Source organism: Jaculus jaculus, chromosome 3 (genome assembly GCF_020740685.1).
Source record: "Jaculus jaculus isolate mJacJac1 chromosome 3, mJacJac1.mat.Y.cur, whole genome shotgun sequence".
In the NCBI taxonomy this organism is placed as follows: domain Eukaryota; kingdom Metazoa; phylum Chordata; class Mammalia; order Rodentia; family Dipodidae; genus Jaculus; species Jaculus jaculus.
In genome coordinates this window covers 179351448-179366603 of record NC_059104.1, presented here as the reverse complement: position 1 = coordinate 179366603, position 15156 = coordinate 179351448, and the positions used below count along the sequence as shown (strand labels likewise).

The following is a 15156-nucleotide window of genomic DNA, read 5'->3' as shown; positions in this document are numbered from 1 at the left end:
CTCTTGGGGGAGATAGCCCAGTGGGTAAGAGTGCTTGCTCTGCAAGCATGAGGACCTGGGTTCAATCCTGAGTACCCATGTAAGAAGCTGGGCATGGCTGCTCATGCCCAGAACTCCAGCCCAGGAGAATTGGTGGTGCCAGGGCTTACGAAGGAAGAAAGGAAGGAAGGAAGGAAAGAAGGAAGGAAGGAAGGAAAGAAGGAAGGAAGGAAGGAAGGAAGGAAGGAAGGAAGGAAGAAAGGGAAGGAAGGGAGAGAGAGAAAGAAAGAAAAGAAAGGAAGGAAGGAAGAAAGGAAAAAAGAAAGACAGGAAAAAGTAGTAAAAGATTGTATCAAGGAAATAAGGTCAACGAGCAATCGAGGCCATTCTGCCTCTGGTCTTAGAAGGTGTGCACACGGAGTGTGCATATCCACATACATGTGCATATACTACACTCACATAACACACACACACCCTCTTCTCCATTCCCACCTCCCAAACCTCTCCTCCACTCTTACCCTATGTACTTGTGTGAATTGGATCCAGCCTCTGTAGTCATCCCCCACCTGAGAGACCATGCCAGGTGTGGCCCCTTTCTCTGGATCCAGCAGTATTCAGCCCCTTCCTCAAGTCCACACAGACACAGACTCTTCCTTCCCACCACCCCCACCCCAGAAGCCTCACTCGGGCCAGCTGCCTGCTTTCTCTGCCCAGAGGACAGCGCCCCAACCCCACTCGTCCCCAACAATGACAGGACACTTCTCTGTTGAAGAAGTGAGAATTCCTCAGTATTCAGACCCATGCCTCTTCCCCAGAGCACCTCTAAAGAACTTTGGCAGGAAAACAAAACAAAACATTAAGTACCCTCAAAAGAAAACCTTTGGAGTTTTGTTAAGTTTTTCAGAGTTTCTTGCAGGCAGTTAAGGAAGGCCCCTCCTCCTCTGCCTACTGACTCACAAGTAGATGATGTAAGCAAACGCATAAAGTTAAGGGGAAACACAGCATGTATATGTTAAAAGGACCACTGCTTCCCAGGGAGAGTGGAATCCCACTGACATTTATTTTTTTTTTTCAGGCTCAATTCACTTGTTCAGGGGCCATGCTCATCTTGTCTGTTTCATTGCAATTTCAGTATATGCGCTGCCAAAGCGAGCACTGACATGTGTGGCCTGCAGAGTCAAGGTTCAAGGAACCAGAGGCAGCAGGGTGCTGTGGGAAAGAGAAGGGGGACTTCAGAATGAGGTAGAGCTGGGTGCCAGTCCCAGGTGGGGTCTCTTTGACTCTCTGTTTCCTCTTGACAGGTAGGCTGTTACGATGCCCATCCTCTAGAGCCACGTGTTGGGCATTTGCGTATAGTCCAGCAAAGGTTCCCTGAACCTCTTTTCTTTAGCCCGAACAGAAAGGGGCTGGGGGCTCACGTTTTCCAAAAGGGAGTGGCTATTCCTCTTGTGAGATCCTTGGCTTTGGAAGGGCACAGGCTGTACATGGCACATCCAAAGGGGAGTGGCAGATCCCAGCAGGGATGTGATTACAGAGAGTCAATATGGGTTTGGAGGGCAGAGCATATGTGCATGGGGCGGGACGTGTGTCTGTCTTGTTTACTGTACCTGTTGCAGTGTGGCATCACTCTAGCCCATGCTGACCTGGAACTCACTCTGTAGTTCAGGGATGACCTTGAACTCACAGTGATTCTCTTACCTCTGCCTCCCAGGTGCTGGGATGAAAGACATGTGCCACCACACCCAGCTGATAGCTCGGTATGTGGGGGCTTCTAGCCACTGCAAATGAACTCCAGATACATGTGCTAGTTTGTGTATCTGGCTTTATGTAGGTACTGGGGAATATAACCCTGGTTATTAAGTCTTGGAGGCAAGCGCCTTAACCACTGAGCAATTTCTCCAGCCTGACTCTGTCCTCTTTATACAGCTCCAAACCCCAGCCCACTGAAAGGTGCCACCCACACTTAAGGTGGGTCTTCCTACCACAATCAACCTAATCGAGATATCCCTTACCAGTGATTCTAGGTCCTGTCAAGTTGACAGTGGCTAAGTTGTTAGCAGGTACTATTCATTCCATGGTTTTATGGAGTGAGTCCATGTTGGGGAACAATTAGAAACAGAAATGGGGTGACTAAAGAGTGAGCTTAGAGAAGTAAGGAAGGGCTGAGTGGAAGGATAGTCAAATGGCTCCCAGTTGAGCCAAGGATGGACATCAGATCTTTGATGGCTATTTAGAATCTGTTGTATGAAGATGATGATGTTGTAATAAGGAGCAAGACATTGGAGAAATGCCCCTAAATGTTCATCTTAGGGTGAGTCGTGTGGTGTTTGTAGCGTCAGTATGAACGGAGCAGGGTCACTCATCTTAGCAAATGTTCCTGAGATTTCATAGCAGCAGGGGCTGAAGGCAATCTAACTGGGACCTGTGATGCTCCATCACGCCCCTGAACTGTGTCCAGTGAGCCATCTGCCACTGCCATTAGGACAGAAGAATCATTTGGAAGGGGACCCTCATGCTGTGACCCTGTTTTGTGCACACATATAGATCAATGAAGAGCAGACATTCTTCTGGGTGAGGTGGTGCACTCCTTTAATCCCAGCACTCAAGAGGTAGAGGTAGGAGGACCGTTGTGAGTTTGAGGCCACCCTGAGACTACATAGTGAATTCCAGGTCAGCTTGGACTAGAGTGAGACCCTACCTCGAAAAAACAAAAAAAAGGAACAGACGTTGTGCACATGTTCCCTGACTTGAGTGCCTGACTTGCTTGTGGGTGTTCTGAGGGTGGCCAGCTCCGGGAGTGGACTAGATGTCTGGTCCCATGGTGTTTGGAGTCCCATTTCATCAGTTTAGACACACCTGTGCCACCATGGGTGAGAACACTTCACATGGGTGTTGAATCATCATGGGAGAACAGGAGAGAAAGCTCTCTCTCCATTTTATTGACAAATTGCACAGAATGTACATAGGTCAGACAGGCTTTTAATTTGTAAATGAAGAAGTATGGATGCTTGAGCTTTTTTTTTTTTTTCATTAAGTAGAATCTTTGTAGGGACACATCATGTGCTGGTACCATCATACCCTGCCCTCATTCCACTGAGGGCCCTCCTCCGGGGGATTGCTGGTATTTACCATGGCATTGTGAGCTGTGAGTTGTGAGAGCAGCTGTCAGCCATTGTGTGGGAGGGCAATGTCTCTGGACATTCCCTCCTACCCTGTGTCTCTTACAATCTTTCCATCCCTCTTCCACAAAATTCTCTGAGCCTTGGTGGGTGTGTTTGAAGTGTACTTCAGTGTTGAGCTCTCAGCAGCTTGTGGATTTCAGCTTGGGTGTGTTTTGAGTCTCCTCAGTGTCTGTCTTCATCACTCTGGTGCAGGTTGTCAGGCTCACCGTGGGAGCAGCGCCCTTGCCCTTCTCGCCAGTTCCTTGGTGGTTCCCCCTGCCTCTGGGTCCTGGATGTTGTGTGAGGGGTGGTTCCTCTCCAGCCAGGGAGTCAGCTATCTACTCTTGTCTTGTTGATAGGTTACGGTTGTCTTCAGTTCTCACTACCTTTAGCATCAGAGCCCCACAATTCTTGCCTGATTTCACCCTACAGAGCTCTGGCATGGCTATGCATCTGCCATCTTGACTGGAAGTAGTATTCTCTGGATGGTCGAATTTTATAAATAAAAAGCTTTCTGGTAGCTCCTGATTAGACCCATTGGTGATGAGCTTGGCTGGTCACAGGAGGTGACAGCCTTCGTACTGGGCCTGTATAGCATGCAGTTCCAAAGCAGAACCTTGCAGAAATCACACTGGAGAACCGCTGATGCAGACAGAACAGGTCCAGTGGGACTCAGAGAATTCAAACCGTCCCCATAGGTGTTGTATGGAGCAGAGAACTCAGAATGAGAAGAGAGAGAGATGAGAGCCCATGACCTTGGGTCCCTTAGCCTTAGTGTTGTCTCACTGCTCAGGACTTCAATTCAAGTGTCTGTTCCACAAGGGGTTCTACTGAGGCTGTTTAGAGGTGACAGGGTCTCCAAAAGTGAACTAGATGTGGCTGAAGACATGAAAGGTCCTCGGGCTTATAAGGCAGAGCCTGGGCTCTTCTTCTCTGACTCCTGGGGGAGTCCTTCCACTTTATGAAGTGGTCACCCCCTTCTGAGAAGGCCCTTGCTGGAGGATGAAGATTTCTGGAAGGATTGTCCTTTCCCAGAAAACCTCACCCCAGACCATACCAGACCCCAACCTTGGTCTCCAGGTGGGCTTCTCATTTGATCTGGGAGCCTCCCCCCACCCCCACCTTTTGAGCAAGAGCTCTGGATTCATGTCTTCCCTTAAGCTCTCCTTTTATTAAAGCTCTCCCTCCTCAACTCTATAATAAAATCTTTCTAAACCTTATCCTCTGGTCCATGGACCTCATTTGTTAAAATTTATAAGACAAGGATCCAAAGGCCACGGATTTAGAGTTCAGTGTGACCATTGATCTTCCAGGAGCCTAGCCCTTGCTCCTCAGTTTTTGCCCATCTAAGAGCTGAGATGAGGACCTCACACTCTCAAAAAAACCACCCTGAATTCCTGTATCACTATCCTCCAGTACCATAATCTACAAGGTAGTCTCTATCGCCCGAGCTGCTTTTAGAAACACCAAATATTTGCCAAGGGCATGTACCTGCAGGTGGGTGGCAAGACCATTGTCACGGTTTCCAGGAAGTCACAGAACAGCAGAAGTGAACAGCCCGGGCCCTGGCTCCAATACTGAGCCGATGTGCAGCAGATTAAATATTTATCTATTGTCCTGTCCACCTCAATAAAGCATAACGCCCTTTCATGTTGTTGCCTAAATGACGTTTGTGTGCCTTGGAATGCTTCCCTGGGCCAACCGATAGCATCTGAAGATGTGAAAACATGAAAATCGATAAAAAGAAATGAAAAGTCTGTTTCGTTGATAAAACATCATTCATCTTAATCACTGGTGCTTCTCGGAATTGCCTAACCCCTCTTTCAAATGGCAGCAAAACAGCCAGCTCCCAGGCGCCTGCAGAGAGCTTGGGGGAGTCGAGGCAGGAATACAGCCTACTCAGGTCACAGGGGCCACCAAGGAGAAGTGTTCTGAGGCCACTACCAGTGGACTGTTTTTTTTTTTTTTCACCCAGGATCTCCCATGTGGGAATTTGCAAGGATATTTCTGACATTTTCAAAGCTCTTGGAGGTCGGTTTGGGGGCGTAGCTCACTTGGGAGAGTGCTTGCGGAGCACACAGGAAACCCCAACACCACGCAGCCTGGGTGTGGTTGCGCCCACCTGTAATCCCGGCACCAGGCAGGGTGTGACCTGTCTATGGTAGGTGAGATATAAGTTGGCAGCATTGTAACGTTATCCTGCATGGTGGTCAGGATGAATTTGGAAAATGAAATAATGTATTTCACATCTCGCAGGTTCAAATAGTCAATGCTTTGGGTTGGTGGATCTCTGTGCCTATAGAGTCAACCAGCCCAGATCAAAGATAAGCAGAGAACAATGCATTGAATTTGTCATCACTCCCCAGACGCAGTGTGACGACTCCTCACCTAGCCTCTACTGCATCAGGCTTCGTAAGGAACCTAGAGACAACAGCATACACAGGAACACGCATGGACGTCCTCTGTAACTACTGCACACTTTATTTTATTTTAATTTTTTTGTTTATTTATTTGAGAGTGATAGAGAGAGAAAGAGGGGCAGAAAGAGAGAGAGAGAAAGAAAAAGAGAGAGAATGGGCATGCCAGGGCCTCCAGCCACTGCAAACGAATTCCAGACACGTGCGCCCCCTTGTGCATTTGGCTAACTTGGGTCCTGAGGAATCGAGCCTCGAACCGGGGTCCTTGGGCTTCACAGGCAAGCGCTTAACTGCTAAGCCATCTCTCCAGCCCTATTTTATTTTTTAAAAAAAATGTGTTTTATTTATTTGAGAGAGACAGAGGGAGAGAGAGAGAAAGAGAGAGAACTGGTGCACCAGGGCCTCCAGCCACTCCAAATGAACTCCAAATGTGTGCGCCCCATTGTGCATCTGGCTTACGTGGGTCCTGTAGAATTGAACTGGGATCCTTTGACTTTGCAGGCAGATGCCTTAACAGCTAAACCATCTTTCCAGCCCTACTGTCCACTTTATATAAAGCCCTTGAGTGTTTGCAGGTTACGGTGTCTGTGGGTTAACCCGGACCCTCTCAGGATGGATGGCAACACTTGTGCCCCCTCCATGGAAACCACATGTGGGGGAATGGCATCTTCTAGGAGGAAAAGGATGGGAGCACTGGTCCTCATTCTCATCTCGTAGTCTTCTTTGTTTCTTATTTATTTATTTATGAGAGAGAGGACTAGATTGGGGCAAGGGCTGGGTGGAGTCTCCACCTTCCTGTCTGGGTCCTCTTTGCTCTGCACCTGGAGATGAGGGCCGTCCCAGACCTCGTAAGCTCACAGCTTCTGCACACAGTGGGGAGGGCTCCACATAAGAGCTGCTGCTAATTGTTCTGAGGATAAACTGCAGTCTTCTGATACCTGTCATCTGATATGGCTTTCTACCTGTCGAACTTTGGCTCTTCTGGCTTTCCGTCCACTCCTCCCAGAACCAAGACTTTTCGTGGCTCAGGATGCTTAGCCTTCCCTGCCTTAGAATGGCTGCTGTCACTGAATTGTTGCTTTAGAATGTCATGTTTCTGGGCTGGAGAGATGGCTTAGCAGTTAAGGTGCTGAGGACCCAGGTTTGATTCCCCAGTACCCATGTAAGTCAGATACACAAGGTGGCGCATGTGTCTGGAGTTTGTCTGCAGTGGCTAGGAAACCTGCCTGGTGTACCCATTCTCTCTCTCTCTCTCTCAAATAAATAAAAATAGTAATAAAAAAGAATGTCAGGGGCTGGAGAGATGGCTTAGCAGTTAAGCGCTTGCCTATGAAGCCCAAGGACCCCAGTTAGAGGCCCGATTCCCCAGGACCCACCTAAGCCAGATGCACAAGGGGGCGCACGCATCTGGAGTTCGTTTGCAGTGGCTGGAAGCCCTGGTGTGCTCGTTCTCTCTCTCTCTGTCTCTCTCTCTATCTGTCACACTCAAATAAATAAATAAAAATAAACAAAAATAAATTTATAAAAAAAGGATGTCATGTTTCCATGGAACTCTTTTGACCAAATCAGATCACTTTCACAGTTTTTAGCACAGTTGTCTTTTTGTGTCTCTGGGGATTGGTTTCAGGGCCACCTACAGTCACCAAAATCTGCAGAAGCTCAAGTCCCTTTAATGAACTGACACAGCCTTGGCAGTGCATACAAAGTAAGCCAGACACACCTCCCCTTATTTTACTCTCCTCTGCATTACTTATGACATCTCATTACTAGAAATGCTGTGTGAATGGCTGTCCTGTATTGTTTGGGAAGTGTAAGAAAAAAGTCTGGATGTGTTCAGATGCCATTTTACTATTCATTCATCCATTCACTCATGTGCCAAGGTGCTCATGTGGAGATCAGAGGACAACATTAAGGTGTGTGTCCCCTCCTTCCCCTCTCTGAGCAAAGGCCTCTCCAGGAGTTTGGCTGCTGCAAATGCCAGTCTGGCTGGCACCAGTTTTGGGATTTTCCTGGCTCTTCTTGTTATAGCCATCTTGTAATTGCAGATGTGTGCGCCTTTGTGTCTGGCTTTACACGGGTGTTGGGGACGATTGAACTCTGGTCAGCAGACTTGCAAGCAAGTGCCTTTAACTATTGAGACATCGCCCCAGCCTCCCAGATACAAGTTTCTAAAAAATATTCATCATTTATTTGCAAGGAGAGAGAAAGAGAGAGAATCAGCACTCCAGGGCCACTTGCAATGGCAAACCGACTCCAGAGGTGCATGTTCCACTTTCTGCATCTGGCTTTACATGGGCACCAGGGAACTGAACCCGGGCTATCTGGCTTAGTAATCAAGAGCCTTAAACCTCTGAGCCATCTCCCTAGCCTCCCAGATACAATTTTTAATAAATTATTTTATTTAAAAAATCAGTGTGCATTTATTTATTTATATATTTATTTTATTTTACTTTTTTTGTTTTTTTGAGGTAGGGTCTTGTTATAGACCAGGCTGACCTGGAATTCACTATGAAGTCTCTGGATAGCCTTGAACTCATGGAGATGCTCCTACCTCTGCCTCCAAGTACTGGGATTAAAGGTGTGTGCCACCACGCCAGGCTAGTGTGCATTTATTCTACAAAGTGATGGGTTTTAAAATACCTTTTTTCTTCTTTTTTAAAAAATTTTTACTAACATTTTCCATGATTATAAAAAAAAATCCCATGGCAATTCCCTCCCTTCCCCCCACACTTTCCCCTTTGAAATTCCATTCTCCATCATATTACGTCCCCATCGCAATCATTGTACTTACATATATACAATATCAACCTATTCAGTACCCTCCTCCCTTCTTCTTCTTTTTTTTGAGGTAGGGTCTTGCTCTAGCTCAGGCTGACCTGGAATTAGTCCCAGGCTGTCCTTGAACTCACAGTGATCCTCCTATCCCAGCCCTGAGTGCTGGGATTAAAGACAAGTGATGGGTTTTATAAATGACATTCTTGTTCAAGTGTGTCATGTGCTTTGACCATACTCAATTCCTGTTGCCACCTCCTGTCCCCTGCTCCTACTGGGCCCGTCCCTTTATCTTCCCCAATAGTCTCCATTCTCTTTTCATGTCATATGTATGGCTTTATGTGATGGTTTAAATGCAAAGTGCCCCATAGGCTCATCCATTTGAGTACAAATACCCCAGATGGCAGCGCTGTTTGGGAAGGTTGTGAAACCATTAGAAGGGGGAGCCTAACCTGGAGGAAGCGTGCATGTGGGGGTGTGGACCTTGACGCTCCACATCCCGTTTTCCCTCTGCTCCCGGCTGCAGTGCGCTGGTGGCTTTTCACTGGTGCCATGCTTTCCCGGCCATGCTGAAACTGCCTCTTGACACGGCAAGCCTCCTTAAACTCCTCCTTCCATAAACTGCATCTCGTTCTATTATTTTCTTTCTTTTTTTTTTTTTTCGCCCTGGGGTAGGGTCTCGCTCTAGCCCAGGCTGACCTGGGATTCACTATGTCATTTCAGGGTGGCCTCGAACTCCCAGCGATTCTCCTACCTCTGCCTCTCAAGTGCTGGGATTCAAGGAGTGCACCAGCATGCCCTGCTTCGATCTGTTATTTTGTCTCAGCAAGAAAGTAACTGAAAATGTGTATGTGTGTGAGTGTGTGTATGTCTGTGTATGTGAATGTGTATGTGTATGTGCATGTGGTGGTTTGATTCAGGTGTCCCCCATAAACTTAGGTGTTCTGAATGCTACATACCCAGCTGATGGTAATTGGAAGTTGAAGCCTCCTGGAGGCAGTGTATTCTTGGGGGCGGGCTTATGGGTGTTACAGCCAGTGTCCCCTTGCCAGTGTTTGACACCCTCTCCTGTTGCTATTGTCCACCTGATGTTGGCCAGGATGTGATCTCCACCCTCTGCCCATGGCATAGTTTTCCCCTGCCATCATGGAGCTTCCCCTCAAGCCTGTAAGCCAAAATAAACCTCTTTTTCCCACAAGCTGCTCTTGGTTGGGTGATTTCTACCAGTAATGTGAAATTGACTGTAACAGTGTGTATGTATGTGTGTGTGTGTGTGTGTGTGTGTGTGTGTGTGTGTGCGCGTGTTCCACATATAGAGGAAAACTGTGATACTTATCTCTCTGGGTGGGGCTTCTTTCCCTGAATATGATGATCTCCAATCCCATATATTTTCCTGCCAATGAGATTTTATTTTTTTGCTTCTTATTTAATTTAATTTACTTATTTGACAGAGAGAGAGAGAGAGAGAGAGAGAGAGAGAGAGAGAGAGAGAGAGATTGAGAGAGAGAGAGAGAGAGGGCTCCAGCCACTGTAAATGAACTCCAGATGCATGCGCCAACTTGTACATCTGGCTTGGGTGAGTACTGGGGAATTGAATGTGGGTCCTTAGGCTTCACAAACAAGTGCCTTAACTGCTAAGCCATCTCTCCTGCCCTGAGATTGTATTCTTCGCAACTGAATAAAATCCCACGTGTTCTTCATACATTGCTCTGCTGCTGGACTTCCTAGGCTGATTCCAGAGCCTGGCTGTTATGAACAGTGTTTCAGCAAATATGGATATGGAGGTAACTTTGTGATATGTTGACTTAGGTTCCCTAGGGTATATGCTCAGGACTGTTACAGATGAGTCATATGGCAGTTCTATTTTTGTTATTTAAAAAAATATATATTTTCAGTCGGGCATGGTGGCACACACCTTTAATATCAGCACTCAGGAGGCAGAGGTAGGAGGATTTCCATGAGTTTGAGGCCACTCTGAGACTACATAGTGAATTCCAGGTCAGTCTGGGCTAGAGTGAGAGCCTACAGTAAAAAAAAAAAAAAAAAAAAATTATTTATTTATTTATTTGGTTTATTTTTATTTATTTATTTGAGAGCAACAGACAGAGAAAGAGGCAGATAGATAGATAGATAGATAGATAGATAGATAGATAGATAGATAGACAGAGAGAGAGAGAGAGAGAGAGAGAGAGAGAGAGGATGGGCATGCCAGGACCTCCAGCCACTGCAAAGGAACTCCAGACACGTGCGCCCCCATGTGCTTCTGGTTAACATGGGTCCTGGGGAATTGAGCCTCGAACCAGGGTCCTTAGGCTTCACAGGCAAACACTTAACTACTAAGCCATCTCTCCAGCCAGCCCTATTTATTTATTAACAAGGAGAGAGTCTGAGAGAGAATGGGCACGCCAGGGCCTCTAGTCACTGCAAATGAACCCCAGATGCATGTGCCACTCTGTGCATCTGGCTTTAGGGGAATCAAACTTGGGTTGTTAAGCTTTGCAGACAAGTACTTTAACCACTGAACCATCTCTCCTGCCTAATTTTTAGTTTTGTTTTTTTTTTTTCCCCCAGGATTCCCCACACTGATTTCCACAGCGGTTGAACTAGTTTACATCCGCACCAGCAATGTGTAAGGACTCCTTTCCCCCACATCCTCACCCATAAAAGCCATTTTTTTAAATCGGTACGTGGTTAAATTTAGTTTAATGTGTAGATGGAGCACTGGCTGTACTTTTCCTGCATGAAGTGAGGCAAATTTTTAAGTCACACTGATGCACTACTTCGTTCTCTCCACACTGTGATTTCTTGTTCAGTGTACACTTGCTGGACATGCGGCTAACGGCTAAGGGGAGAAGTCCCAGGAGGCACTCCTGCTGGAGCGGTCTCTGGTGGCACCAGGTAAAGGCCAGATGACGCTGAGACCCAACGTCTCCTCTGTCTTTCCTCAAGTCCAAATATTCATTAGTGTAGAAGACTGAAATGGGCCCCAAACCAGAAGACAAAACAAACCAGAAAATACCACCACAGCTGAGGGGGGTTTTGTTTTCTTCCATGAGGTTCATTTTCTTAGCCTGAAGTACCAAAATGCGACACTTTGCATGTCTTCACACACTGAGTCCTCTCATAGTTTTGCTGTCTTAGGAACACACGAACATATTAACACACGCCACCACCGCTGTGTGAAAGGCATGGCAAATTTTGGAGCTAGCCTGGGCTTATATTTCTCAGGGAAGAAGAACGGGTACTCAGAGTTTGTGGAAATAACCCTTGCCATTATACCTATGGGCGGCTGATGTTGATGCATCCTTCACAGAAACTGGAATCTGAACATGTTTGGGAAGCTGGTCTTTGGAAGCAGGTCCCTTAGCCAGTGTGATGATTCCTCTTCATTGGGAATGTGACTAGATTTAGAATCTTCGAGGAGGCGCACCTCTGGTCATGTCTGTAAGGACATTGCCGGACAGGGCTGAGGAGGGAAGACCCACCCTGAATGTGAGCAGCATCGTTCCATGGGAGGGTGCCTAGATTGAATCAAAATGAGGAAACAGGGCTGGAGAGATGGTTTAGCAGTTAAGTGCTTGCCTGTGAAACCTAAGGACCCCGGTTCGAGGCTTGATACCCCAGAACCCACATTAGCCAGATGCACAAGGGGGCGCACCCGTCTGGAGTTCGTTTGCAGTGGCTGGAAGCCCTGGTGTGCCCATTCTCTCTCTCTCTCTCTCTGCCTCTTTCTCTCTGTCTGTTGCACTCAAATAAATAGATAAATAATAAACCCCAAAATATTAAAATGAGGAAACAGCAGAACTCTAGCCTTCATCTCTCTCTGCTTCTTAACTGTGCATGTGACTGACCGGCCACCTCACGCTTCTGCGGCCGTGACTCCCTGCCACAACAGACTATGAGCCAAAACAACCCCTTCCCTCATTGAACTGCTTCTCTCGGGTGTTTTGTCCCAGCAACAAATACAGCCAAGTGGGTGACTCTCACCTCAGGGCCCTTGATCTGAGGATTTGTACAACTCTCCTGTATTTTCCAGTAAATCCGAGTGACTTTGATAGGAGAAATTCTCTGTAATGTTGGGGTTCATGAAGGGGTGAGGACATGCCCCTCTTGTATGACCAGGATGGACTATCTAACTTGGATTCCTGACTGTACTAAAGGCAGGGTGGATCTGAAAGAGTTTGCCACTTCAGCGGGGGAGAAACTGTTTGACTCCATCTAGTCTCATTTCCCAGTGGAAAAATAAATGGGTACTAATTTGGGGAGGTGGATTATGTATACATTTGCCGTAGTACTGGGGTAGGATGAAGCCTATGGGAACCACAATGTATACATGTTGTAGAGTCTAGTTATTGGAAAATTATAGCCCCAGAACACTGTTGATTCAAATAAGCTCCAATTCATTCTGTGGGGTTAACCCAGCAGCCACAACAAAATAGACGGTAATGACGAAGCTAAGCTAACAGTAATTAAGAAGTCCTGATGGCAGCATTGAAAACTGCAACCCACCCCGAGGCTGCTCTGATGAACGGCTGATACAGGAACCTGCTCCCAAACTCGGGAGGTAGCGACTCTATCTGCACGTGGGAGGCGAAAGCCTTTTCTTGCAGCCTGGTGTGAGGCCGGTCTCCCAGCACAGCCTTGCGAGGGATGCCGCGACTCTTAAAAAGCTGTTTTAGACAGCTGCCAATTAATAGACTTAATATCATGCACCCATGAAACCTTAATCAAAGTCACACAAAATGGAGCTGGGATGTATGGCTCAGTGGTAGAGTCTGTGTTTAGTGTGCTTAGGGCCTGGGTCCCATCCCCAAATCAGCAGGAAAAACAACACACACACACACACACGCACACACACACACACACACACACACACACACACACACACACACAGACTTAGCACAGTTTCTCAAAGAAGACTGAAAATTCAATTCAAGACACATGAGATGCCTTTGATAAGACACCCCCAGCTCCTGCTTGGTGCCCTGTGCCTCAGAATGGAGGGAGCTTGTTTTCCTCTGGGTAGGGTTACTTTTATTTAGCTAAAGCAGACTAGAGATGTACATTTGGAAGCACAAAGTGCTTAGACTATTTAAAAAATACTTTATTTTCATTTATTTGACAGAGGAGATAGAGGGAGAGAGAGAGAATGGGCACACCAGGGCCTCCAGCTACTGCGAACGAACTCTAGACGCATGTGTCCCCTTGCGCATCTGGCTAACGTGGGTCCTGTGGAATTGAACCTGGGTCCTTTGCCTTTGCAGGAAAATGCCTTAACCGCTAAACCATCCCTCCAGCCCAAGACTATTTTTTTAAATTACTTTTTGCATGTGCTGTGCATGTGTGTATTTGTACACTCATGTGTATGGGTGCACAAGCGTGGAGGCCAGAGAATGATGTTGTTCCTCACTCGTTGTCCATCTTACATTTTTTTTTAGAATTTAATTTATTTTTAATTTGATTTATTTATTATTTGAGAGAGTGAGAGAGGGAAAGAGGCAGACACACACAGACACACACACAAAGAGAGAGAGAATGGGTGCACCAGGGACTCCAGCCTCTGCAAACAAACTCCAGACGCATGCACCACCTTGTGCATCTAGCTTACGTGGGTCCTGGGGAATCGAATCTGGGTCCTTTAGCTTTGCAGGCAAATGCCTTAACTGCTAAGCCATCCCTCCAGCCCCATCCATCTTACTTTTTTTATTTTTATTTTTTATTTTTTGGTTTATTTTTATTTATTTATTTGAGAGCGACAGAGAAAGAGGCAGAGAGAGAGAGAGAGAGAGAATGGGCGCGCCAGAGCCTCCAGCCACTGCAGATGAATTCCAGACGTGTGTGCCCCCTTGTGCATCTGGCTAACATGGGTCTTGGGGAATCGAGCCTCGACCCGGGGTCCTTAGGCTTCACAGGCAAGCGCTTAACCGCTAAACCATCTCTCTAGCCCCCATCTTACTTTTGAGATGGTCTTTCACTGAACCCGGGGCTCAGTGGTTCTGCTAGGCTGGCAGGCCAATAGCAAGCCGTAGGGATCCCTGTGTCCACCTGCCCTCCCCTCACCAGGGCCAGGATTACAGGCACCTATTGCTGTGTATGGCTTACCCACAGGTCTGGTGATCTGCACTCAGGTCTCAGGCTTGTGCAGCAAGCACTTTATCCACTAAGCCACTGCCCATCTCCTCAGGTTCTCCTTTAACAACGTTTAAATATCCTATGTATAAAAAGTGTTGAAGATTTAACACAGGTGTTCAGTTAAAGCTTTATGCAAGACAAGCTCCAAGATTTAGCACACATGAAAAAGGCAATGGATATTAGGTAGCCATAGGATGGTATATGCAGTGGGCTGTCTATATGCCCACTCAGGCGGAGATTCTTTCTGAAAAAGTACCTAAGAGATGGTTCAAAACAGCTGCCGGCCCTCATGCAGGGTCATGGTGGCTGGAGAAGAATTTTTTTTTGAGAGAGAGAGAGAGAGGAAGAGAGAGAGAGAGAGAATTGGCACACCAGGGTCTCCAGCCACTGCAATCAAACTCCAGATGCGTGTGCCATTTTGTACACACGTGCAACCTTGCACACTTGCATCACCTTGTGCATCTGGCTTACATGGGACCTGGAAAATCAAACATGAGTCCTTAGTCTTCGCAGGCAAACACCTTAAACTCTAAGCCATCTCTCCAGCCTGTTTTTTTTTTTTTTTAAGAAAAACTAGATATCATCCATGTTTTTGGAGTTCTATGGTATTTATGTATTAACTATTACAAAAAATGAACTTAAATTTAGAAAAGAAAAAAGTAGTGAGTTTACAAAGATTTGTGTCTTTCTTTTTT

At 46.7% G+C, this 15156-nt stretch overlaps 1 non-coding gene across 1 annotated transcript; it reads right to left on the bottom strand.

The window, feature by feature from the left end:
* Positions 1–1029: 1029 nt before the first annotated feature.
* Positions 1030–1135, bottom strand: LOC123459744. Its single transcript, XR_006636491.1, has one exon. It is a non-coding gene; the product is annotated as a U6 spliceosomal RNA (small nuclear RNA).
* Between the last annotated feature and the right edge of the window lie 14021 nt (positions 1136–15156).